General features: G+C 42.8%; 1 pseudogene; it reads right to left on the bottom strand.

Annotated features, from left to right (window-relative positions):
* Positions 1 to 15958: 15958 nt before the first annotated feature.
* Positions 15959 to 16984, bottom strand: LOC121549162 (annotated as a pseudogene).
* Between the last annotated feature and the right edge of the window lie 7985 nt (positions 16985 to 24969).

The raw sequence follows: 24969 nt of genomic DNA, 5'->3' as shown, positions 1-24969 counted from the left end.
GGGGAGCAGGAACGGGCCGGACCGGGCTGACGTCACGCACCACTGGCTTGCGCGGGAGCAGGAACGGGCGGACCGGGCTGACGACAGCGCACCACTGGCTTGGTGCGGGGAGCAGGAACGGGCGGACCGGGCTGACGACGCCGCACCATTGGCTTGGTGCGGGGAGCAGGAACGGGCCGGACCGGGCTGACGACGCCGCACCACTGGCTAGTGCGCGGGAGCAGGACCGGGCCGGACCGGGCTGACGACGCGCACCACTGGCTTGGTGCGGGGAATAGGAGCGGGCCGTACCGGACTGGCGACGCGCACCACTGGCTTGGTGCGAGGGGCAGGAACAGGCCGGACCGGGCTGGCGACGCGCACCACTGGCTTGGCGCGAAGGACAGGAACAGGCCGGACCGGGCTGGGGACGCGCACCACAGGCTTGGTGCGAGAGACAGGAACAGGCTGGGCTGGACTGGGAAAACGCACCACTGGCTTGGTGCGGGGAGCAGGAACGGGCCGGGCCAGACTGGGAACACGCACCACTGGCTTGGTGCGGGGAGCAGGAACGGGCCGGGCCGGACTGGGAACACGCACCACTGGCTTGGTGCGGGGAGCAGGGACGGGCCGTACCGGACTGTGGAGGCGGACTGGAGGTCTGGAGCGGAGAGCTGACACAACCCGTCCTGGCTGAATGCCTACTTCCACACAATATGTGTGAGGCATTAGCACAGGACGTACGAGGCTGTGCACTCGTACTGGTGATACAGCACGTAGCACCGGCGCAGGATATACGGGACCGAGGAGGCGTACTGGAGACAACGAGCGTTGAGCCGGCACACCCCGTCCTGGCTGAATGCCCATCTTCGCACGACACGTGCGTGGTGCTAGCACAGGACGTACAGGACTGTGCCGAACACTCGCGGCACAGTACGTGGCTCCGCATAACACGGAGCCTGCCCAGTCACACGCTTCCTTGCATGAGTACGGGGAGTTGGCTCTGCTCTAACCCTAGGCTCCGCCAACCACCCTTTTAGCCCCCCCAAAAAATTATCTTGGGGCTGTCTCTCGGGCTTCCTCCTCGGCCGGCACCCTCTGCGTTGCCGCTGCTCCTCTCTATAGCGCCTCCACAGTCTCCTCCCAAGTCCAGGATCCCTTCCCGTCCAGGATCTCCTCCCAGGTCCAGGCTGTCTGCTCCTGGACACGCTGCTTGGTTCTTAGTTGGTGGGATCTTCTGTCACGATCGTTTAAAGATTTGTGGAACCAAGGCGCAGCGTGATAAGCGTACATTTTATTAAACGATTAGACACACGACAAAACAACAAACAAATGATACGTGAAGTCTTAAGGTTACACCAAACAAACATATACAGAACAAGATCCCACAACTGACTGGTGCCAAAAGGCTGCCTAAGTATGGTCCCCAATCAGAGACAACGAACTACAGCTGCCTCTGATTGGGAACCACCCTGGCCAACACAGATCTAAACGATCTAGAACTAAACATAGAAAAACACAACATAACCCGGAATATACACGCCCTGACTCAACAAATAAACGTCCCCTGAGTCAGGGCGTGACAACAACATATCAGTCATAGCAAGAAAATATAATTTCTGTAACTGTTACTGAGAATGTTATTGTAAACTAAACTAAATTATAAACGCAACATGCGTTTAAAGATTTTACTGAGTTGCAGTTCATATAAGGAAATCAGTCAATTTAAATAAATGCATTTGGCCTAATCTATAGATTTCACATGACTGGGAATACAGATATGCATCTGTCACAGTTAACTTTAAAAAAAAAGTAGGGGCATGGAACAGAAAACCAGTTAGTATCTGGTGTGACCACCATTTGCCTCATGCAGTGCGGCACATCTCCTTCACATATTGATCAGGCTGTTGTTTGTGGCCTGTAGAATGTTGTCCCACTCCTCTTCAATGGCTGTGTGAAGTTGCTGGATATTGGCGGGAACTTGAACATGCTGTCGTACAAGTCTATTCAGAGCATCCCAAACATGCTCAATGGGTGACATGTCTGGTGAGTATGCAGGCCATGGAAGAACTGGGACATTTTCAGCTTCCAGGAATTGTGTACAGATCCTTGCGACATTGGGCCGTGCATCATCATGCTGAAACATGAGGTGAATGGCACGACAATGGGCCTCAGGATCTTGTCACGGTATCTCTGTGCATTCAAATTGCCATCGATAATATGCAATTGTATTCGTTGCCCGTAGCTTATGCCTGCTCATACCATAACCTCACCACCACAATGGGGCACTTTGTTCACAATGTTGACATCAGCAAACCGCTCGCCCAAACGACGCCATCTGCCATTAGCTCAGTACAGTTGAAACTGGGATTCGTCCGTGAAGAGCACATTTATCCAGCGTGCCAGTGGCCATCAAAGGTGAACATTTGCCCACTGAAGTCGGTTAAGACGCCGAACTGCATTCAGGTCAAGATCCTGATGAGGATGACGAGTACGCAGATGAGCTTCCATGAGGCGGTTTCTGACAGTTTGGCAGAAATTCTTTGGTCGCGCAAACCCCGAGTTTCATCAGCTGTCCGGGTGGCTGGTCTCAGACAATCACGCAGGTGAAGAAGCCGGATGTGGAGGGCTGGCGTGGTTACACGTGGTCTGCGGTTGTGAGGCCGGTTGGAAGTACAGCCAAATTCTCTAAAACGACGTAGGAGGCGGCTTATGGAGGATAAATTAACATTCAATTCGCTGGCAACAGCTCTGGTGGACATTCCTGCAGTCAGCATGCAAATTGCACGCTTACTCAAAACTTGAGACATCTGTGGCATTGTGTTGTGTGACAAAACTGCACATTTTAGAGTGGCCTTTTATTGTCCCCAGCACAAGGTGCACCTGTGTAATGATCATGCTGTTTAATCAGCTTCTTGATATGCCACACTTGTCTACCAAGATAATCCATCCACCTAAGGAGAAATGTTCACTAACAGGGATGTAAACAAATGTGTGTTTAAAATTTTAGCGAAATAAGTGTTTTGTGCTTGTGGAACATTTCTGGGAACTTTTATTTAAGTTCTTGAAACATGGGACCAGCACTTTACATGTTGCGTTTATATTTTTATTCAGTTTAGTTTAAGTGGTCTGTTGGTTAATGCTGTAGGTTGGAACACTTTGAACATCATCACTGCCAGTTTCGAAGCTTTTGAAAAAGCTAAAATAAGTGCATGTGACAGATGGGAGCAATAATATATATTACATGTTGCAATCTTTCAATTTGGCTCCTATTTTAAATGGATTTAAAAGTAATTGTGATATAATGCTTACTTCATTGAGAACGTATGAGCAGTTGAAATTTGGCCATATAATAAATGACCAAAAAATACATATTTTCTATGCTTGTAAATGTGACCGACCAGCTTAAAATTTGAAATTGTGTTTTTTACATTGGATAAAAGTAGAGACACAGAGCTTGATAATTGTATATCATACACTAGAGTTGAGGAACAATGGGAAAGTAATTCTGCTTTGAAAGTTGATAAACTTGTAACCTCACTTTTGAGAAAATGGCCTTTGAATGTTTGGTACACCTACTGGACACCTCTCTTTGTCTACACCCATTCAGCATCGTTCACACCCTCTTAAGCTTTAGCCCCACCCATTTCTTTAAGGGTTGATCCGGGTGTTCTGTCCTAACAACAGCAGACAAGCACCCAAGCTAACTGGCTAACATTGGCTAGCTTGCTCACTCCGACCATTTTACTCGCCCAAGCAGAGCTGGTTAGGCTAATTTTATGTTATCCAGAGCGTTGGTGACTGCAACTGTGCTGCAGGCAACAATTTACGCTTTTTTGCCAACGTTTACTGACGCCGGCCATATTCAACGGATGTTGAGCGTTCGTAAATTCGTCAGTTATTCTGCGAATTTACCAGCTACGTCTATCAACAGTTGTCGCAGTTACATCATTAACATGGTTACTTGCATAGCGGAGTCTTTTGTTACGACATGTAGCAAGCTAGCTAGCTAAACAATGAACCATAATCCCAACTCATGACGTTACTACCCTGCATGAATCTGCAGGTAGCTAACAAACCAGGTTCAATGTTAGCTAGCTAACATTAGGTTATAACTAGCAAAGCAAATGGCTCTGAGATACGAATAATATTACTACACAGATCATACACATAACGTTAGCTAGCTGACCTAACAACAGCAGTCAAGCACCCAAGCTAACTGGCTAATGTTGGCTACCTTGCTAGCTACTTCCAGACACAAATGAGAGAACAGCTCACTCTGACCATTTTACTCGCCCTATTGAAATTGTGGGGTTCTATTTTCTCATAATTGGATCTGTATGTGATGAATAGCTTAGAAGGAATGCATTAATGATAAGCATAGAAGGTTTGTACTATACTGATATAAATTGTTTCACATAACCAGCTGTGATTCATGTCTGCCCTGCGTGGTATTTCAGTGAGCCCGTATACGAACCAACATACTTATCATACATACATTTTGCATATAATAAATTTAGCTTGGATTGAATATCTCTTGATTATGTTTTCTCTTATTCCAATACCAGATTTGAATTACGCAATTTCTAACAAAATGGGTACTTGCACAGTGGAGTCTTTTGTTAAGACAAGTAGCTAGCTAGCTAAACAATTAACCATAATCCCAACTAATGACGTTACTACCCTGCATTAATCTGCAGGTAGCTAACCAATCAGGCTCAATGTTAGCTAGCTAACATTAGGCTATAAATAGCAAAGCAAATGGCTCTGAGATACGAATAATATTATTACACAGATTATACACGTAACGTTAGCTAGCGAGCGAGCCAGACAGCTAATGTTAGCTAGCTAGCTAACAGTACACTTTAACTTGAAATGAAAACGACTTTCTGACCAAATTAGAAACGTGTAATATCTGGAAATAATATAATAATAATATAATAATATGCCATTTAGCAGACGCTTTTATCCAAAGCGACTTACAGTCATGTGTGCATACATTTTTACGTATGGGTGGTCCCGGGGATCGAACCCAATACCCTGGGTGCCATGGTTGTCCTTAGTTTGAAGATATAATCCAGAGACAGGTGTTTTCTCCATCTCCTTAGCTATCATACTCTAATTCCACTGATTTCAAAACTCAGTCCTCCAGAAAGTGGAGAGCAACACTTATGCAGTTCTACTAAGCGATATATATTGTTAAAAGCCGCGTTAGACAGGATTATCTACACATACTGACCAGTTCAATTAGACAGAAGCGTGGTACATGACAGACCAATCCGAACTCATCTCTCGGCATGTCCAGCCCACACATTCTCTCAGCCAACCATGGCTAGCGGGAAGGTTGCTGTCTTTTTCTGTGGCTATTCATATTTACAGATGGCATACAAGTTTGTTATTAAGGCACATGAAAGTTCAAATGTTCCAGATTGCATTTCTGCCAAAAAACGCATTTTGATTTTGAAAAAAAAGTTTACGTTCAAATGACTTTACTGTGAAGTAGTGACACGCGACATACGCCTAGTTTCCTGAAACGAGTCACAAATGTCTATTCGACTTTCATTCAGAACCAAAAATGAACCTGATTTCAACGTCCGGAAAAACGTATTTTCACTTTTGATTCAGAACATAATATGAACTTAACTTTAAAGTCTGGAAAAGTACATATTTTAGACGTCTTTTCAACGTCATTTTGCTTATTGGGATGAGATATCGATCACTAAAAACAAAACAAAGAGACATTCAAGGTAGAGCTAATCACTAGCCGATATTTGTCCATTTGAGCCGGGTTCAGCAGTAAGTACATCTCCCTTCAAGTCGAAACGATGCTAAGACACAGGGTTGGGGAGTAACTGATTACATGTAATCAGTAACAGGTAATCTGATTACAAAAAAATAACTATAATCAGTTACGTTACCAGCTAAAATATTGTAATCGGACTACAGATACTTATTGGATTACTTTTAAATTCAGAAAGGATGTTTGCGAAACAATACATTATGACAAGGCGCAAGTTCCACTTGAGCGAGTGACCACAAGTCAGACACCACTATGATAACACACCAAATGCATTTATTCTAATGCCTCTTGAGGTGAAAGTGTTCTAAATGTAACTGAAAGTAATCCGATTACATTGCTTAGTTTGGGTAATCCAAAAGTTACGTTACTGATTACATTTTTTTATAGATAACTAGTAACTGTAACTGATTACATTTAGAAAGTAACCTAGCCAACCATGTTAAGCCATTATGTTTGCACCCCGGTAACCTCGTCCCCAGGCTATTGCGCACAATTTATGTAAACCTGGTACATCAACGATTCAAAGTTGGTTTTAGTGGGAGTGACCATAGAATTCTATGGGATTGACTTTACTGAGTAAAGTATTTGTCATCATTTAATTTTAGCGAATCACACGACTGCGAGCCGTGGCTCTGTGCTTGCGGTGTGCTAGCGTACGGGGGAGGGTTAGGGAGAAGGTGTTGTGGGAGATGATTGGTTGGTAGATTAAGATGATTAAACCAATGCCTATGCGCCTGCAGTTTCTCCCTGTATTTCTGTATTGGCTAAAAAAGGCCAAGTTTGACGTATTGGTGCACCAGACTATTCGCGCATTTGGGCGGAAGTGTCTGGGAATGAGATTAGCACCCCGGTGACTAATGCAGGATGTGGCTTCAAAACATACCTCAATCCACTGATGAAAGGTGTCGCTGTACTCCTAATTGTCCCATTATCCGATGTGGAAAATTGAGAAGATTGAAATATTTATCTTTTTTAATTCAACTGCTTTTTTCGTCAGCATGCTAGGCTAGCTAATGCTAACGCAATCCATTGGATTCCACTACACTTCAAGTAGCTACTCACCCCAACGCTAGGTATTGCATTTTCACGGAATCCAGTGGGCTGCTTTAGCATTAACATATATGGGATACCATTAAAGGACACCCCCTGGTCACAACATCATTTTTGAACTGTTTAATATTCTGGCTGCTCCACAGCCAATGAAATGTTACATTTGAGTCATTTAGCAGACGCTCTTATACAGAGCGACTTACAGTTAGTCAGTGCATACATTATTTTTTTCATACTGGCCCCCCGTGGGAATCGAACCCACAACCCTGGCGTTGCAAACACCATGCTCTACCAACTGAGCTACATCCCTGCCGGCCATTCCCTCCCCTACCCTGGGCCAATTGTGCGCCGCCCCATGGGTCTCCCGGTCGCGGCCGGCTACGACAGAGCCTGGATTCGAACCAGGATCACAGCGATGCAGTGCCTTAGACCACTGCGCCACTCGGGAGAAATCAGACGATTAGTCAGGTAAGACTCCTACTGTACGTTGTTCACTGTGTCTGATGAGTCCACATGATTCAGTTGGCAACAGATATTCATCAATCATGGGCCCAGTTGTAATAAACAATGAGCAATGTAACAATGCAATATTATCTCCTCGTGTTGTCCTCCCCAAATGCCTTACGCCTTTTGTCCTCTGGGGTCAAAAATGACCCCGCCTGGTTTGACTGTTTATAAAGCATACAGTATACATTTTCAATCAATTCTGTGTTACATCTTTAGTCTTACTTCTGTTCAACCCATTACTAGAATTTTTTTCATTTGTTTTGGAATTTAGAGCCAATAGACCTTGTTTACATAAAAGTATACCCTGTTTTTAAGTAAAAATACAATGAAACTATGAATTATTTTGACCTATTATTATTTTGACTATTTGACTTATCACTGAGTGGTATTTGTAAAAGTTTAGTGAGGATGCTGTTTTTGAATCATTTTATTTTTATTAATGACAGCCCATAATCACACCTTTTGTCCTCTGGGGTCAAAAATGACCCCGCCTGGTTTGACTGTTTATAAAGCATACAGTATACATTTACAATCACTTCTCTGTTTCAACTTTTCAGTCAACTTTATTCCAACTTATTACCTGACATATAACACGTTATAATTCATTTCCAAAACATTTTCAACTTCAAAACCTAACTTTTTAGTCTGAATGAGCCCTCAGTTGCATGCGAGGCAGGTAGTAATGGCGTGATCTTTGCAGATGTATGCATTGCATTTTGGCACATTTTGGATGTTTTGAAATCACTTCGGCGAGGGCAGAATTTGCACCTACTCCTTTTGGGTAATGGGCGAGGAAGGGCTGGTCGGCATGAGGGAACTGGGAGAGGGGAGCTGCTGCAGAGGTAGAGCTGGAGGAGACCTGCTGGATCTCCTTAACCAATTTGACAGCGGCTGACGTGCGGGGAATAACCTTGCGTCGCTTGATGTGAGGTATCACCAGTTGTCGCCCAAGCTCCTCCATGAAGAGCCTTCTCTTGTTGTACTTTCCCTGATTCCAGGCTGGCTTGATTTCAGACCATAGGACAAAAGAGTTGTATGCAGACACGTCGAGAATGTTGTAGAAGACAACGAGTGGCCAACGGGCTGTCATTCTTTTGCACGTGTACACACTGGTAACTTTGTCAAGGTTATCAACACCACCTTTGTTGTGATTGTAATCTTCAATGATTTTGGGCCTTTTGTCATCCCTGTTGCTCACAGCAGCATCCCGATGCAGAGTGCTCATCAGAAGAACATTTTTCTGTTTTTTGGGGTGATATGACACTAGAGCATGGGTCTCGGTGAAGGCAAACTTCGGTGAGAACCGTGCCCGGTCCTTTTTGACACCAGAGCAGGGGGAAGCTCAGGCTTATTCCTCCGTACTGTTCCCACCATGTACAGCTTTCTTTTCAGCAGCTGCAAGCCAAGAGCATGTGAAGTAAAAAAGTTGTCACAGGTGATTGTTTTCCCCCGGAGACCTTCTGTCATGTCAAGGACAACTCTCATGCCCTGATTTTTTTCTGACTGCGCACCAGCCGGTTTGCCAGTGTATACCTGCATGTTCCATGCATAGCTAGACCTGGCATCGCATGCTACCCATATTTTTATCCCATATTTCCCTGGTTTACTCGGGATGTACTGTTTGAATGGACAGCGACCTCTGAAGGGGACCAGGCGCTCATCCACAGTCACATCAGTACCTGGATCGTACATCAACGGCAGGAGAGACACCCACTTGTCCCATACATCTCGAATGGGAGCAAGTTTGTCTCGTGCACGGCGATTTTCTCTTGTGGCTTTATCATCAAATCTAATCACTCTTGAGATTTTATGAAACATCTTGAGTGTCATGGTAGCACGGAAAATTGTCCTACCAGACTCGGCATGCCATAAACTAGATGTAGCTTCCTTACTAGATTGGTACACGCCAGCAAGAATCAACACACCCACATATGCCTGCAAATCCATTTGATCCATCTTTCTCCACTTGTTGCCATAAACGCGTTGCCCCTCCTTGTTTGTCATGCTCAGCACTGCGTCTTCAATAGGCTTTGGCAGAAACAGGTCAAAAGTGGACTTTATGTCATCAATCCGAGACCTTGCATATGCAGTTGGACCATGGTGGCTTGTATCTCTCTCTGCTGTCAACATGCGTCGTCGATCACTGGAAGGGATGGAAGACCAGATCAATGTTTCATCCTTTGACTGGAAATATTCTTCCATCTCAGCTGGGTCCTCTTCCTCAGATTCTACCTCATCTGTTGATTCTTCGTCTTCATCATAATAGATGATGTCCTCCACTTCTGACACTTCTTCCATTTCAACTTCAGATTCTACCTCATCTGTTGATTCTTCATCATAATAGGTGCAGTGCTCCAATTCTGACACTTCTTCCATACCAGCTTCAGATTCTACGTCATCATCACATTCATCCATTTCCTTATATTCATAATCATCTTCCATTTCTGCAGCAGGAGATGTGGGGGAATCTTCGGAGGAAGAAGTAGCATGCTGTCTGTATGTTGGATCTATCACCTCATCATTATGTTCCTCCTCTTCTGACCCTGAACCCTCTTCATCAGTTGATTCATCCTCATTATGTGCAGCATTGTCCTCCTGGTCATTATTTTCTTTTATTTCAAAAATTATCTTGCAAGCCTCCTGTGCATTATAAAACTTCTGCCTCCTCATTGTGCTGCCTGTCTCTCTCAGACTAAAATGTGAAATGCCCAAACACCTGTGAGAAAATACTTTTTTTTTTTTGTTGTCATAACCATTGCTTGACCCCACACATCAAAGAAACATGATCAAATATGTTTTGCCAAGCAGTATGTAAACTTTGTGCTGGGGGGTCTTTTTGACCCCAGAGGACAACAGAAGTTATTACATTTAGTAAAACACCCATAATTCAATCAAATTACTTCAAATTTGTTTGAATCATAAAGAGCATAGTATTAAACAACTACCGTTATTTTCAGACCAATTGATGAATAAAAAACATATTTTGTCGGCAAAAGATTTAATTTGGGGTCAGAATGACCCCAGGACAACAGGAGGGTTAAATCTGAAATAGGAATCAAGCATTAAGCAAAGATCACACATTTTCGTCTCAATTCCATCCATAACACTGAAGATCTGCTCTATAGAGCATATTAAATGTAATTTCTAATTGAGCTGACATATAATCATATGCCATTTAGCAGACGCTTTTATCCAACGCGACTTACAGTCATGCGTGCATATATTTTTACGTATGGGTGGTCCCGGGGATCTAACCCACTACCCGGGCGTTACAAGCGCCATGCTCTACCAATTGCGCTACAGAGGACCACCATCGTTGAGTCGACATATGCAGCGCTTACCGTGTATGCAGTCTCCGTTACCGCGGGAACATTGCCTTTACATTTCTATCGCGCCGTACCGCAACTACGGAATGAATCTAGCCCTTCATTCTTCAGCAATCAATGGGTATACTGCATCCTTAATTGAAATAACAATTGAGCAAGAGGACATCTACAGATTGTGCCTTTTAATGAGTGTTTTGGACTGCAAAGTGAGTTGTACATCAGTGAGTCTGCAGCGCCTTATAATAATAATAATAATAATATGCCATTTGGTAGACACTTTTATCCAAAGCGACTTACAGTCGTGCGTGCATACATTTTTGTGTATGGGTGGTCCCGGGGACCGAACCCACTACCTTGGCGTTACAAGCGCCGTGCTCTACCAGCTGAGCTACTCAGGCCATCCCACAAACCCCTGCTTTACAGGTCCTGTGATGTAATGGCTGTAACTCTATCTGTTTGTACACTAACTACAATAATGTCTTTCCATGCTGCTTATGTATCCCCTACAGGAGCTTTCTGACAAATGCATTGACATTGATTGACAAACTGACTTCTGGATGATTGACTTCTGGAAGCAAAAAAATTAACCATGACAACTGTCTTTCAATGTTCAGACACAACCAATCAAAAACTGGAATACTTCCCTGTGTATTTTGAGAATGTAACTGTTAACTGTGATGATGACCAAGCATGTACATAAACATTGGTAAAATTCCTGCAGTGTGTCGTAATTAGAAGATTTTACATTATTTTGCATAAAGCTGATTTAAAAACCACACTAGTACAGAAGAGGTAGGTCACTTCATGTACTGAGTATATGACCTTAATGACCTGTGCTTTGAGGTGCCCATGGTAACCACTTCAATGCATCAGATGAGCATGTTGATTCTGGTAAACGTGGACAAATGGAGGATCCACAGGGCTCTGTTAACACCTTTAATGATGATCCCATTCCCAGAGGTGTCTAGCCACTATTGAAGATAAACAATAGGGGTGATGTCATGTTTGGCAGTTTGTACTCATTTTGATTAGGCTCTCTGATAATGCAACTTTAAAGAAGCAATCTGGGATTTAAAAAACAACAGAGGTGACCCCGCCTTTTGTTTTGGTAAACAGCTGAGGAATGGGGCTAGAGAAATATAACCACTCTTCAATTCATAGACTGAGCTACAAATGCAAGAACTGACCATAAATAAATAGATGAATAAATAGATTAAAATAATATGCCTCATTTGTAAAACAGAAAGCACACATATGGTGTTTGATTACATTTTTAGATGAAGATTATTAATCATAATCAATCACAACTTCAATGACCTTACACAGCCTGTTGGGCTTTGAGCCAAATATCAACTGCCCTTGGTCTGAAAACAGACTGACTAATACCCAGGAACACAGAGTTAGCAAACATGTACAGAGAGATGACTGAGGAGAAAATATAACTGTCATCAAAGTCTGTACTAGGTGAAAGATTCCAGGTGTAGAAATCAGAAATCATAGATCCACAGCGCATAGCGGGATTCAGCGGGTGGGCAGAGCAGGATTCAAATGTCTCCTTACAGCACCACTGAGGACAGCTCAACTAAAATAACAATTCTGAAAGGATCTTGCATTACTCACAGATTGTTTGTTTTTGGCAGTATATAATATCTGGGTGGGACTGTCCCTTACAGAAAAACACATGATTTCACGTGGAAAATCCCAATTTCACATTAAATTTCACATGTGAAATCATGTGAAAATGTGTTTTTGGAACTCTTCACATGTGATCACGTATGTGTAGTTTCATGTTATCACTTGTTGCTTTGCATGTTGTCACATGTTATCACATTAACTTCAAATAAGATCACATTAAAACATCCCACTGCTGGCTTGACTCTGAAGCTAAGCAGGGTTGGTCCTGGTCGGTCCCTGGATTGGAAACCAGATGCTGCTGGAAATGGTGTTGGATGGCCAGTAGGAGGCACTCTTTCCTCTGGTCTAAAAAAATATCCCAATGCCCCAGGGCAGGGATTGGGGACATTGCCCTGTGTAGGGTGCCGTCTTTCGGATGGGACGTTAAACGGGTGTCTTGACTCTCTGTGGTCACTAAAGATCCCATGGCACATATCGTAAGAGTAGGAGTGTTAACCCTGGTGCCCTGGTTAAATTCCTCATCATGGCCACCTAATCATCCCCAGCTTCCAATTGGCTCATTCATCTCCCCGCCCCTCCGATAATTATTCCCCAGGTCGTTGCTGTAAATGAGAATGTGTTCTCAGTCAACTTACCTGGTAAAATAAGGGTAAAAAAAACAAAAATGATTTGCAGTTTAGAAAGGCTTCATAAATCAATCAATCAATCAAATGTTATTTATAAAGCCCTTTTTACATCAGCAGATGTCACAAAGTGTTATACAGAAACCCAGCCTAAAACCCCAAACAGCAAGCAATGCAGATGTAGAAGCACGGTGGCTAGGAAAAACTCCCTAGAAAGGCAGAAACCTAGAGAGGAACCAGGCTCTGAGGGGTGGCCAGTCCCTTCTGGCTGTGCCGGGTGGAGATTATAACAGTACATGGCCATTAAGGCCAGATTTTTCTCCAAGATGTTCAAACGTTCATAGATGACCAGCAGGGTCAAATAATAATCACAGTGGTTGTAGATGTTGCAACAGGTCAGTACATCAGGAATAAATGTCACTTGGCTTTTCATAGCCGGGCATTTAGAGGTTGAAATAGCAGGTGCGGTAGAGAGAGAGAGTTGAAATCAGCAGGTCTGTGACAAGGTAGCACGTCCGGTGAACAGGTCAGGATTCCATAGCCACAGGCAGAAGAATGGAAACTGGAGCAGCAGCACGACCAGGTGGACTGGGGGCAGCCAGGATTCATCAGGCCAGGTAGTCCTGAGGCATGGTCCTAGGGCTCAGGTCCTCCGGGATGGGAGGGAGAGAGGGCGAGAGAGAGAATTAGAGGGAGCATACTTAAATTCACACAGGACACTGGATAAGACAGGAGAATAACACCAGATATAACAGACTGATCCTAGCCCCTCGGCACATAGACTATTACAGCATAGATACTTGAGGCTGAGACAGGGGGGGTCGGGAGACACTGTGGCCCACGTCCGACGATAACCCCGGACAGGGCCAACCAGGCAGGATATAACCCCACCCCCTTTGCCAAAGCACAGACCCCACACCACTAGAGGGATATCAACAGACCACCAACCTACTACCCTGAGACAAGGCTGAGTATAGCCCACGAAGATCTCCTCCACTGCACGAGCCCGAGAGAGCGACAAACCGGACAGGAAGATCACGTCAATGACTCAACCCACTCAAGTGATGCACCTCTCCTAGGGACGGCATGGAAAGCACCAGTAAGCCAGTGACTCAGCCCCCGTAATAAGGTCAGAGGCAGAGAATCCCAATGGAGAGACAGGAACCGGCCAGGCAGAGACAGCAACATAAATGTGTCATAAATCATCTATAACCATATGTCATGCTCTATAAAGGGTTCATAAATGTGGCATAACTGTGTGGCATAACCACCAATGTCAATTATGACATAAACATGTGTTTTATAAAGGGTGGCATAAGCACCACTCAATAAAGGCTTTGTAAATCATATTCAATTGTGTTCACAACAATGCTTAAACCACATCAGGGGACGACTTTTGAGGTCTGGGAAAAATCTAAGAAACTTAGATTTTTGAGTGTAGTTGCCCTTTATTTCAGTGGGCATGCCCTGCACTATTTCTGTAGCACAATATCACACTTGATGAGTTCGCAAATCAAATGCCCACTTGTGGTGCCACTGGACAGCACAAAACGAGTAAATTAAAATGTATTTATACATGCAGTTTTAATGTATGGGGTAAACCGGCCTTCATATTGGTATGTGAACCTCATTATGCTCTTATGAACAGAATGCTGAGTTATTTATTGTATGTTCTGCACATGTTCTTTTTGTGCTCTTGAATAAAAAATATGCACTACCGGTCAAAAGTTTTAGTACACCTACTTATTCAAGGGTTTTTCTTGATTTTTTACTATTTTCTACATTGTAGAATAATAGTGAAGACATCAAAACTATGAAATAACACATATGGAATCATGTAGTAACCAAAAAAGTGTTAAACAAATCACAATATATTTTATATTTGAGATTCTTCAAATAGCCACCCTTTGCCTTGATGACAGATTTGCACACTCTTGGCATTCTCTCAACCAGCTTCATGAGGTAGTCACCTGGAATGCATTTCAATTAACAGGTGTTCCTTCTTAAAAGTTAATTTGTGGAATTTCTTACCTTCTTAATGCGTTTCAGCCAAACAGTTGTGTTGTGACAAGGTAGGGGTGGTATACAGAAGACAGCCCTATTTGGTAAAAGACCAAGTCCATATTATGGCAAGAACAGCTCAAATCATCATTACTTTAAGACATGAATTTCAGTCAATATGGAACATTTCAAGAACTTTGAAAGTTTCTTCAAGTGCAGTCGCAAAAACCATCAAGGGCCATGATGAAACTGGCTCTCATGAGGACCGCCACAGGAATGGAAGACCCAGAGTTACCTCTGCTGCAGAGGATTAGTTCATTAGAGTTACCAGCCTCAGAAATTGCAGCCCAAATAAATGCTTCACAGTTCAAGTAACAGACACATCTCAACATAAAACTGTTCAGAGGAGACTGTGTGAATCAGGCCTTCATGGTCAAATTGCTGCAATGAAACCACTACTAAAGGACACCAATAAGAAGAAGAGACTTGCTTGGGCCAAGAAACACAAGCAATGGACATTAGACTGGTGGAAAGTTGTCCTTTGGTCTGGATTCCAAATTGAAGATTTTTGGTTCCAACCGCTGTGTCTTTGTGAGACGCGTGTGGGTGAACCGATGATCTCTGCATGTGTATTTCCCACCGTAAAGGATGGAGGAGGAGGTGTTATGGTTTGGGGGTACTTTGCTGGTGACACTGTCTGTGATTAATTTAGAATTCAAGGCACACTTAACCAGCATGGCTACCACAGCATTCTGCAGTGATAAGCCATTCCATCTATTTTGGGCTTAGTGGGACTTTAATACACATATAAGTGAATTAGCCCTAATACTTTTGGTCCCCTAAAATGGGGGGACTATGTACAAAAAGTGCTGTAATTTCTAAACAATTCACCCAATATGGATTAAAATACCCTCAAATTAAATCTGTCAGTCTGCACTTTAACCTCATAGTCATTGTATCATTTCAAAGTGCTGGAGTACAGAGTCAAAACAACAACAAATGTGTCACTCTCTCAGTACTTTTGGAGCTCACTGTATTTATTCTGAAAACAATTGTATTTCTGAAGAGTCAGGTTGAAATATTTTACCAGAAATGATCATTCTAAACGCCCTCCTGAACCAACTGTAAAAGAATGCATACACCATGGGATTAATAGTTGAATTCAAATAGGCAATCCATATAAGTGTTTCAAACAAAACGGGTGGGGTAGAGTAACTAATAAAAGGATCAATACAGTTGACGACAAAAAAGGGTGTCCAGAATGATAGAAATACCCCCATAATGACAGCAAGTGTTTTGGTGGCCTTCCTCTGTGATTTGCCTACAGAGTTCTGATTGGTTGTACTCTGAATTGAGCGTGCCTGTCTCCGTGCTATAAGGAAGATCTTTAGGTAGACGCTAAGCATCCCTACTCCTGGGATGTAGAATGAGAGCACTGAAGACGCAGTACTCAATGCTTTGTTTTGAAACAAAATACATACTCCCTCACGTGCAATATTTTTATAGTAAATATCCTCAATGCCCCAAATAATGAACTCCAGAAATATCATACAAAACCCTACTATGCCAGAAACAGTTCAGGTGACCAACATCATAATCAGAACAACGTGAAAAGTTATTTTAGTTCTATAAAGGAGAGGGTGACACACTGCATAATACCGGTCAATAGAAATAAAACACAAATGAAGAATGGATGTATTGCACAACATAACATCAGTGCTGGTTTGGATTTTACAGAATAAATCTCCAAAATACCAGCAGCTTTCCACTGAATATACCATTCTGGGAGGCATCACTAAAGCCCCCAAGAGGAGGTCTGACACAGCCAGAGAGAGGATGAGGTAGTTGGTTGGGGTGTGGAGCTGTTTGAAGTGAATGATGGGGATGATTACAAGAAGGTTGCCACACACTGTGAGAACAGACATTGAGCCAAGGAAGAGATAAAGTAATACTCGTATTGTTGGAGGAAAGATTGATCTTTTGCAAGACCCATTCACTGATTCAAAACATAGAAGTATATTCTCAACAATATCAGCCTTGCTGAGACTGATTCCTGGTTCCATGGTCGTGATTGAAAGAATCTTTTCTGAAATAAAAAATGTAAACATCAATTACAGAATATTAGTTGGAAATTATTACATTATGCTGGATGATTTAATGAAAAAAATTCAAATGCTGTATTTTTGTCACTTAATAAAATGTATTAAAAGGTACTTTACTGTTGTTTATTCATTGGAAATATTTCCACAAATACCGAAAGGAAAGTGTTTTGCCATTTCAAAAGATGGTTAAGTACATTTTTCTGTTCAATACAGCATACCTTACTTCTCAGCCATGCAGATGGTGATGTATCACATGTGAATCCCTTTTCTCTGGTCGTAATGTGATACAGATGTGAACTTTACTTTTGTACCTATAGTCTATTACCATAATGATGATCACAATATAATGTTGACCAATCAGACATTACTACATTCAACTCTACATAAAAAATCTGTAGCAGAGCACTAAAGTTGATTATTTCATATTTGTAACCGCTCCCTTCAAGGGGATATGATAGTCTCTTTCATCGGCCACAAGGCCATCCAATCAGTTAGTTTATTACACATTTGACTCTTTTTGCCTAAATTGCTACAATAATTTGAGTTATGGGGCTGGATTCAATCCATATCGCAGAAGTTCCGCATTGCAGCCCAATTTACATTTAAAGGCAATGTTCCATTCTCGGCATTATCGGGAATTACCTTTACATTTTAAGCTCGCTACAGCGCAGAATTTCGGCAACAAGGAATGAATCCAGCACTACCCCGTCAAGACCAGACTTGTGGTTACACGTAAGATAAATAGTTGATAGGGTTATAATACCTACAGTAACCTCCTCCTCCTTCCAAATATTGGTGATCCAAATGCACCTTGGTCATGAATTATTTGTATTTCTGACATGGTAGTAGATTACACAGAACACAGAGACATTTTAACGAGACATCATTGCTCAGCTCTTGTGTCCAAGCAACCAGTGCCCAAGCAGCTGCTCTTTTGCCTATGAAAAAGTACGCTTGCAGCTCAGTGGATTTGTAAACAATTGTATGGATAATAAAGAAAAAAAGTTTGTCTCTTTTAATTTTACATTTTTAATCTAACAAATTGCACATCAAACTAGCTACAGTTGAAGTCGGAAGTTTACATACACTTAGGTTGGAGTCATTAAAACTCGTTTATCAACCACTTCACAAATTTCTTGTTAACAAACTATAGTTTTGGCAAGTCGGTTAGGACATCTACTTTGTGCATGACACAAGTAATTTTTCCAACAATTGTTTACAGGCAGATTATTTAATTTATAATTCACTGTATCACAATTCAGTGGGTCAGAAGTTTACATACACTAAGATGACTGTGTCTTTAAACAGCTTGGAAAATTCCATAAAATGATGTCATGGCTTTAGAAGCTTCTGATAGGCTAATTGACATCATTTGAGTCAATTGGAGGTGTACCTGTGGACGTATTTCAAGGCCTACCTTCAAACTCAGTGCCTCTTTGCTTGACATCATGGGGACTACTGCACATGGGGACCAAAATAGAACTGTTTGGCCATAATGACCATCGTTATGTTTGGAGGAAAAAGGGGGGAATTTGCAAGCCGAAGAACACCATCCCAACCATGAAGCACGTGGGTGGCAGCATCATACTGTGGGGGTGCTTTGCTGCAGGAGGGACTGGTGCACTTCACAAAATAGATGGCATCATGAGGAAGAAAATTATGTGGATATATTGAAGAAAAATCTCAAGACATCAGTCAGGAAGTTAAAGCTTGGTTGCAAATGGGTCTTCCAAATGGACAATGACCCCAAGCATACTTCCAAAGTTGTGGCAAAATGGCTTAAGGACAACAAAGTCAAGGTATTGGAGTGGCCATCACAAAGCCCTGACCTCAGTCCTATAGAACATTTGTGAGCAGAAGCGTGTGCGAGCAAGGGGGCCTACAAACCTGACTCAGTTACACCAGCTCTGTCAGGAGGAATGGGTCAAAATTCACCCAACTTATTGTGGGAAGCTTGTGGAAGGCTACTTGAAACGTTTGACCCAAGTTAAACAATTTAAAGGCAATGCTACCAAAAACGAATTGAGTGTATGTAAACTTCTGACCCACTGGGAATGTGATGAAAGAAATAAAAGCTGAAATAAATAATTCTCTCTACTATTATTCTGACATTTCACAGTGGTGATCCTAACTGACCTAAGACAGGGAATTTTTACTAGGATTAAATGTCAGGAATTGTGAAAAACTGAGTTTAAATGTATTTGGCTAAGGTGTATGCAAACTTCCGACTTCAACTGTAATTTCATAAGCTCTTAAATCTCAGAAAATGGCCCCCTCACCTGCCCTAAGAGCGCGCCTGTTTGACTAACATGAAGTGGCCACTGGCTGCAGATGCTGTGTGGGGAGACTTGAATGCTGGTAGGAGGCTATTATTTAGTTGGATCTGTCATATGTCTCTCTCACTGTTAGGGAAAAATTATGGGCTAATTCTACTACTTGTTAGTAAGAGGCAGATGTCAGAAGGAGAACATACTCAAATCTTCAACAGCATAGCTAACAGAAGTGTAAAGTAACGATACTGAACAAAAATATAAACGCAAAATGTAAAGTGTTTGTCCCATGTTTCATGAGCTGAAATAATAGATCCCAGACATTTTCCGTACGCACATAAAGATTATTTCTCTCAAATGTTGTGCACAAATTTGTTAACATCCCTGTCAGTGAGCATTTCTTCGTTGCAAAGATAGTCCATCCACCTGACAGGTGGGGCATATCAAGAAGCTGACTAGACTAAACAGCATGATCATTACACAGGTGCACCTTGTGCTGTGGACAATAAAAGGCCACTTTAAAATGTGCATTTTTGTCACACAACACAATGCCACAGATCTCTCAAGTTTTGAGGGTGTGTGGAATTGGAATTCTGACTGCATGAATGTCCACCAGAGCTGTTGCCAGAGAATGTAATGTTAATTTATCTACCAAAATCCGCCTCCAACATCGTTTTAAAGAATGGCGTCGTGAGGGTGAGCGGTTTGCTGATGTCAACGTTGTGAACAGAGTGCCCCATGGTGGCGGTGGGGTTATGGTATGGGCAGACATAAGCTACAGACAACGAACACAATTGCATTTTATCGATGGCAATTTTAATGCACAGAGATACCGTGACGAGACCCTGAGGTCCATTGTCGTGCCATTAATCCAACGCCATCACTTCATGTTTCGCAAGGATCTGTACACAAATCCTGGAAGCTGAAAATGTCCCAGTTCTTCCATAGCCTGCATACTCACCAGACATGTCACCCATTGGAGCATGTTTGGGATGCTCTGGATCGACATGTACGACAGCGTGTTCCAGTTCCCACCAATGTCCAGCAACTTGCACAGCCATTGAAGAGGAGTGGGACAACATTCCAAAGGCCACAATCAACAGCCTGATCAACTCTATGCGAAGGAGATGTGTCTCGCTGCATGAGGCAAATGGTATTCACACCAGATACTGACTGTTTTTCTGATCCATGCCCCCACCTTTTTTTATAAGGTATCTGTGACCAACAGATGCATATCTGTATTTCCAGTCATGTGAAATGCATATATTAGGGCCTAATGAATTCATTTAAATTGACTGATTTCCCTATATGAACTGTTACGCAGTAAAATCTTTGAAATTGATGCATTTTCCATTTATATTTTCTGTGTAATTACAACTACTCTCGTTACTGTAATCAAATCAAATCACATTTTATTTGTCACATACACGTGTTTAGCAGATGTTATTGCGGGTGTAGCGAAATGCTTGTGCTTCTAGCTCCGACAGTGCAGTAATATCTAACAAGTAATATCTAACAATTTCACAACATATACCCAATACACACAAATCTAGTAAGGAATGGAATTTAAGAATATATACATATATGGACAAGCAATGACAGAGCGGCATGGACTGATACAGTAGAATATTATAGAATAGAATACAGTATATACATATGAGATGAGTAGTGCAAGATATGTAAACATTATTAAAGTGGCCAGTGTTCCATTTTTTAAAGTGTCCAGTAATTTAAATAGGCAGCAGCAGCCTCTAATGTGCTAGTGATGGCTATATAACGGTCTGATGGCCTTGAGATAGAAGCTGTTTTTCATTTTCACGGTCCCAGCTTTGATGCACCTGTACTGACCTTGCCTTCTGGATTATAGCGGGGTGAACAGGCAGTGGCTCGGGTGGTTGATGTCCTTGATGATCTTTTTGGCCTTCCTGTGACATCGGGTGCTGTAGGTGTCTTGGAGGGCGGGTAGTTTGCCCCCGGTAATTGAGTAGCTTTTCAGAGTACTTGTATTTTTAAAAGTCAGTCATTTTACTTTTACTTGAGTAAAAGTGTATTAAAGTAACAGTATTTCTACTTGAGTAGGATATTTCAATACTCTTTCCACCCCTGGTGAGTGAGTGAAAGAGGTAGATTGTGAGTAAGGGAGTGAGTGAATGAGGGAACGAGGGAGTGAGTGAGGGAAAGAGTGTGAATGGGTGAGCGAATGTCAGTCGGTCCCATGGACAAGTAACTTTTGGTTAAGGTATGTAACCCCGGATTTCTCTAGGAGGAAATGGGACTATGGGACATGCCCTCTCTAGCGTCTCATAAGTTGAAGCCGTGTTCAATCATGCCTAACAGGCCAATCAGAGCTTTGTGGGTGTACACCCCACATGTCTATGTAGCACCCCGCAATACTCTGATCTCCTCATTCTAAGAAATACCTCTTACACAAGTCGTGCAAGAGGGGAAATCTGGTGAGATGTCTCCCTCCTCTCCTTCAGAGAACCGGGGTTACATACCGTTAACCAAAGTTCTCTTTTAGTCGACCCGGTTCGACATCTCACTATGGCATGCCCCGATTGCCAATAGCCCGTTTCTGGAGAAGTCTGTTGTGGTACATTGTAATGTGCCTGATCCATCAAACAGCTCTAGCGCCGAGGACTGTGTGCACCAGAGAAGGCCAAGTGACACCCAGACGATAGAACCTCACAAAGGTGTGTGGGGAAACCCAACTAGCCGCTGCACAAATCTCCAAGATGGAGATGTCCCTGAACAGTGCTCATGAAGTAGCAATTCCTCTAGTGGAATGCGCCCGGACACCCAGGGGAGACTGCAACCCCCTACAACTGTATGCCTTGGCAGTAGCCTCCACTACCCAGTGGGAGAGGCATTGTTTGGACAAATCCCTACCCCGAGCAGGGTTGGCAAAGCAAACAAATAGTTGGTCACACCTGCGGAAAAGCCTAGTCCTGTCCATGTAGACGCGCAGGGCGCATACCAGTCACAACGTGTTCAGGCGCCGCTTCTCTGGGAAGAGAACAGCAGAGGGTAGAAAGGGAAGAGGTCAGTGGCTTGACCACTGTAAGTCTTAGGAATGACTTTAGGAACGAACGCTGGGTTAGGACGTATCATAACCTTGGAGAAGTCGGGGGCAAACTGAGTACATGAAGGATGAACTGAGAGTGCATAAAGGTCACTAATGCGGTTGGCCTTGGCAACAAGGCCGTCTTATAAGACAGTCTTAAGCTCCACTGTCTCCAGGGGTTCAAAGTAAGGTTATTATAATTTTGTGATTTAATACTAATTTTTATTTCTATTAGTGTTTTTTCAGTCCAACCTTCAAATAAATATTTTACACACATCATATGTGTCCATTACAATCTATGCAAGAATCGGAATGCATTATTTGTCATCAGTACTTGAAAACGTGAATAAAACAGTAAATACATTATGTTCCATACATAAATGTATGCGGTATGCTACAGTAGAAACAACAACACGATATACAGAAAATAAGGCACTTACTTTGATAGGAACGCACACATGTCCAAAGTTATTATTTGTAAGGAAAACAACAATGAAGGCAATGTGGGCGCCAGCCAGAAAATGTACCTGGGGGGAAAAGTTTGTGCAAGGCCTGTTCTGACTAGAGATGCGCAAATGTCTTCAAACTTGATCTGGGGAAACACTGGAGATATGCTTGAGCTCTAGTCGAAGAGAGAAGTTTGTCTGGCTCAGTAAAGCCTAAAAAATAAATTGTCCGCAACAGTTACAGTGGGGAAAAAAGTATTTAGTCAGCCACCAATTGTGCAAGTTCTCCCACTTAAAAAGATGATAGAGGCCTGTCATTTTCATCATAGGTACACGTCAACTATGACAGACAAATTGAGAAAAAAAATTCCAGAAAATTACATTGTAGGATTTTTTATGAATTTATTTGCAAATTATGGTGGAAAATAAGTATTTGGTCACCTACAAACAAGCAAGATTTCTGGCTCTCACAGACATGTAACTTCTTCTTTAAGAGGCTCCTCTGTCCTCCACTCGTTACCTGTATTAATGGCACCTGTTTGAACTTGTTATCAGTATAAAAGACACCTGTCCACAACCTCAAACAGTCACACTCCAAACTTCACTATGGCCAAGACCAAAGACCTGTCAAAGGACACCAGAAACAAAATTGTAGACCTGCACCAGGCTGGGAAGACTGAATCTGCAATAGGTAAGCAGCTTGGTTTGAAGAAATCAACAGTGGGAGCAATTATTAGGAAATGGAAGACATACAAGACCACTGATAATCTCCCTCGATCTGGGGCTCCACGCAAGATCTCACCCCGTGGGGTCAAAATGATCACAAGAACGGTGAGCAAAAATCCCAGAACCACACGGGGGGACCTAGTGAATGACCTGCAGAGAGCTGGGACCAAAGTAACAAAGCCTACTTTTTTTAATTTTTTTTATTTCACCTTTATTTAACCAGGTAAGCCAGTTGAGAACAGGTTCTCATTTACAACTGCGACCTGGCCAAGATAAAGCAAAGTAGTGCAATAAAAACAACACAGAGTTACATATGGGGTAAAGAAAAAAAACATAAAGTCAGAAAATACAACAGAAAATATATATACAGTGTGTGCAAATGTAGCAAGTTATGGAGGTAAGGCAATAAATGGGCTATAGTGCAGAATAATTACAATAGTATTAACACTGGAATGCTAGATGTGCAAGAGATTATGTGCAAATAGAGATACTGGGGTGCAAAAGAGCAAATTAAATAACAATATAGGGATGAGGTAGTTGGGTGGGCTAATTTCAGATGGGCTGTGTACAGGTGCAGTGATCGGTAAGGTGCTCTGACAACTGATGCTTAAAGTTATTGAGGGAGATAAGAGTCTCCAGCTTCAGAGATTTTTGCAATTCGTTCCAGTCATTGGCAGCAGAGAACTGGAAGGAATGGCGGCCAAAGGAGGTGTTGGCTTTGGGAATGACCAGTGAGATATACCTGCTGGAGCGCAGACTACGGGTGGGTGCTGCTATGGTGACCAATGAGCTAAGATAGGGCGGGGATTTGCCTAGCAGTGATTTATAGATGGCCTGGAGCCAGTGGGTTTGACGACGAACATGTAGTGAGGACCAGCCAACAAGAGCGTACAGGTCACAGTGGTGGGTAGTGTATGGGGCTTTGGAGACAAAACGGATGGCACTGTGATAGACTACATCCAATTTGCTGAGTAGAGTGTTGGAGGCTATTTTGTAAATGACATCGCCGAAGTCAAGGATCGGTAGGATAGTCAGTTTTACGAGGGCATGTTTGGCAGCATGAGTGAAGGAGGCTTTGTTGCGAAATAGGAAGCCGATTCTAGATTTAACTTTGGATTGGAGATTCTTTATGTGAGTCTGGAAGTTGAGTTTACAGTCTAACCAGACACCTAGATATTTGTAGTTGTCCACATACTCTAGGTCAGACCCGTCGAGAGTGGTGATTCTAGTCGGGTGGGCGGGTGCTAGCAGCGTTCGATTGAAAAGCATGCATTTAGTTTTACTAGTGTTTAAGAGCAGTTGAAGGCTACTGAAGGATTGTTGTATGGCATTGAAGCTCGTTTGGAGGTTTGTTAACACAGTGTCCAATGAAGGGCCAGATGTATACAAAATGGTGTCGTCTGCGTAGAGGTGGATCTGAGAGTCACCAGCAGCAAGAGA

This window comes from Coregonus clupeaformis, chromosome 33 (assembly GCF_020615455.1).
Source record: "Coregonus clupeaformis isolate EN_2021a chromosome 33, ASM2061545v1, whole genome shotgun sequence".
In the NCBI taxonomy this organism is placed as follows: Eukaryota; Metazoa; Chordata; class Actinopteri; order Salmoniformes; family Salmonidae; genus Coregonus; species Coregonus clupeaformis.
The sequence above is the reverse complement of the archived record's forward strand: the minus strand, read 5'-3'. Positions and strand labels throughout refer to the sequence as shown.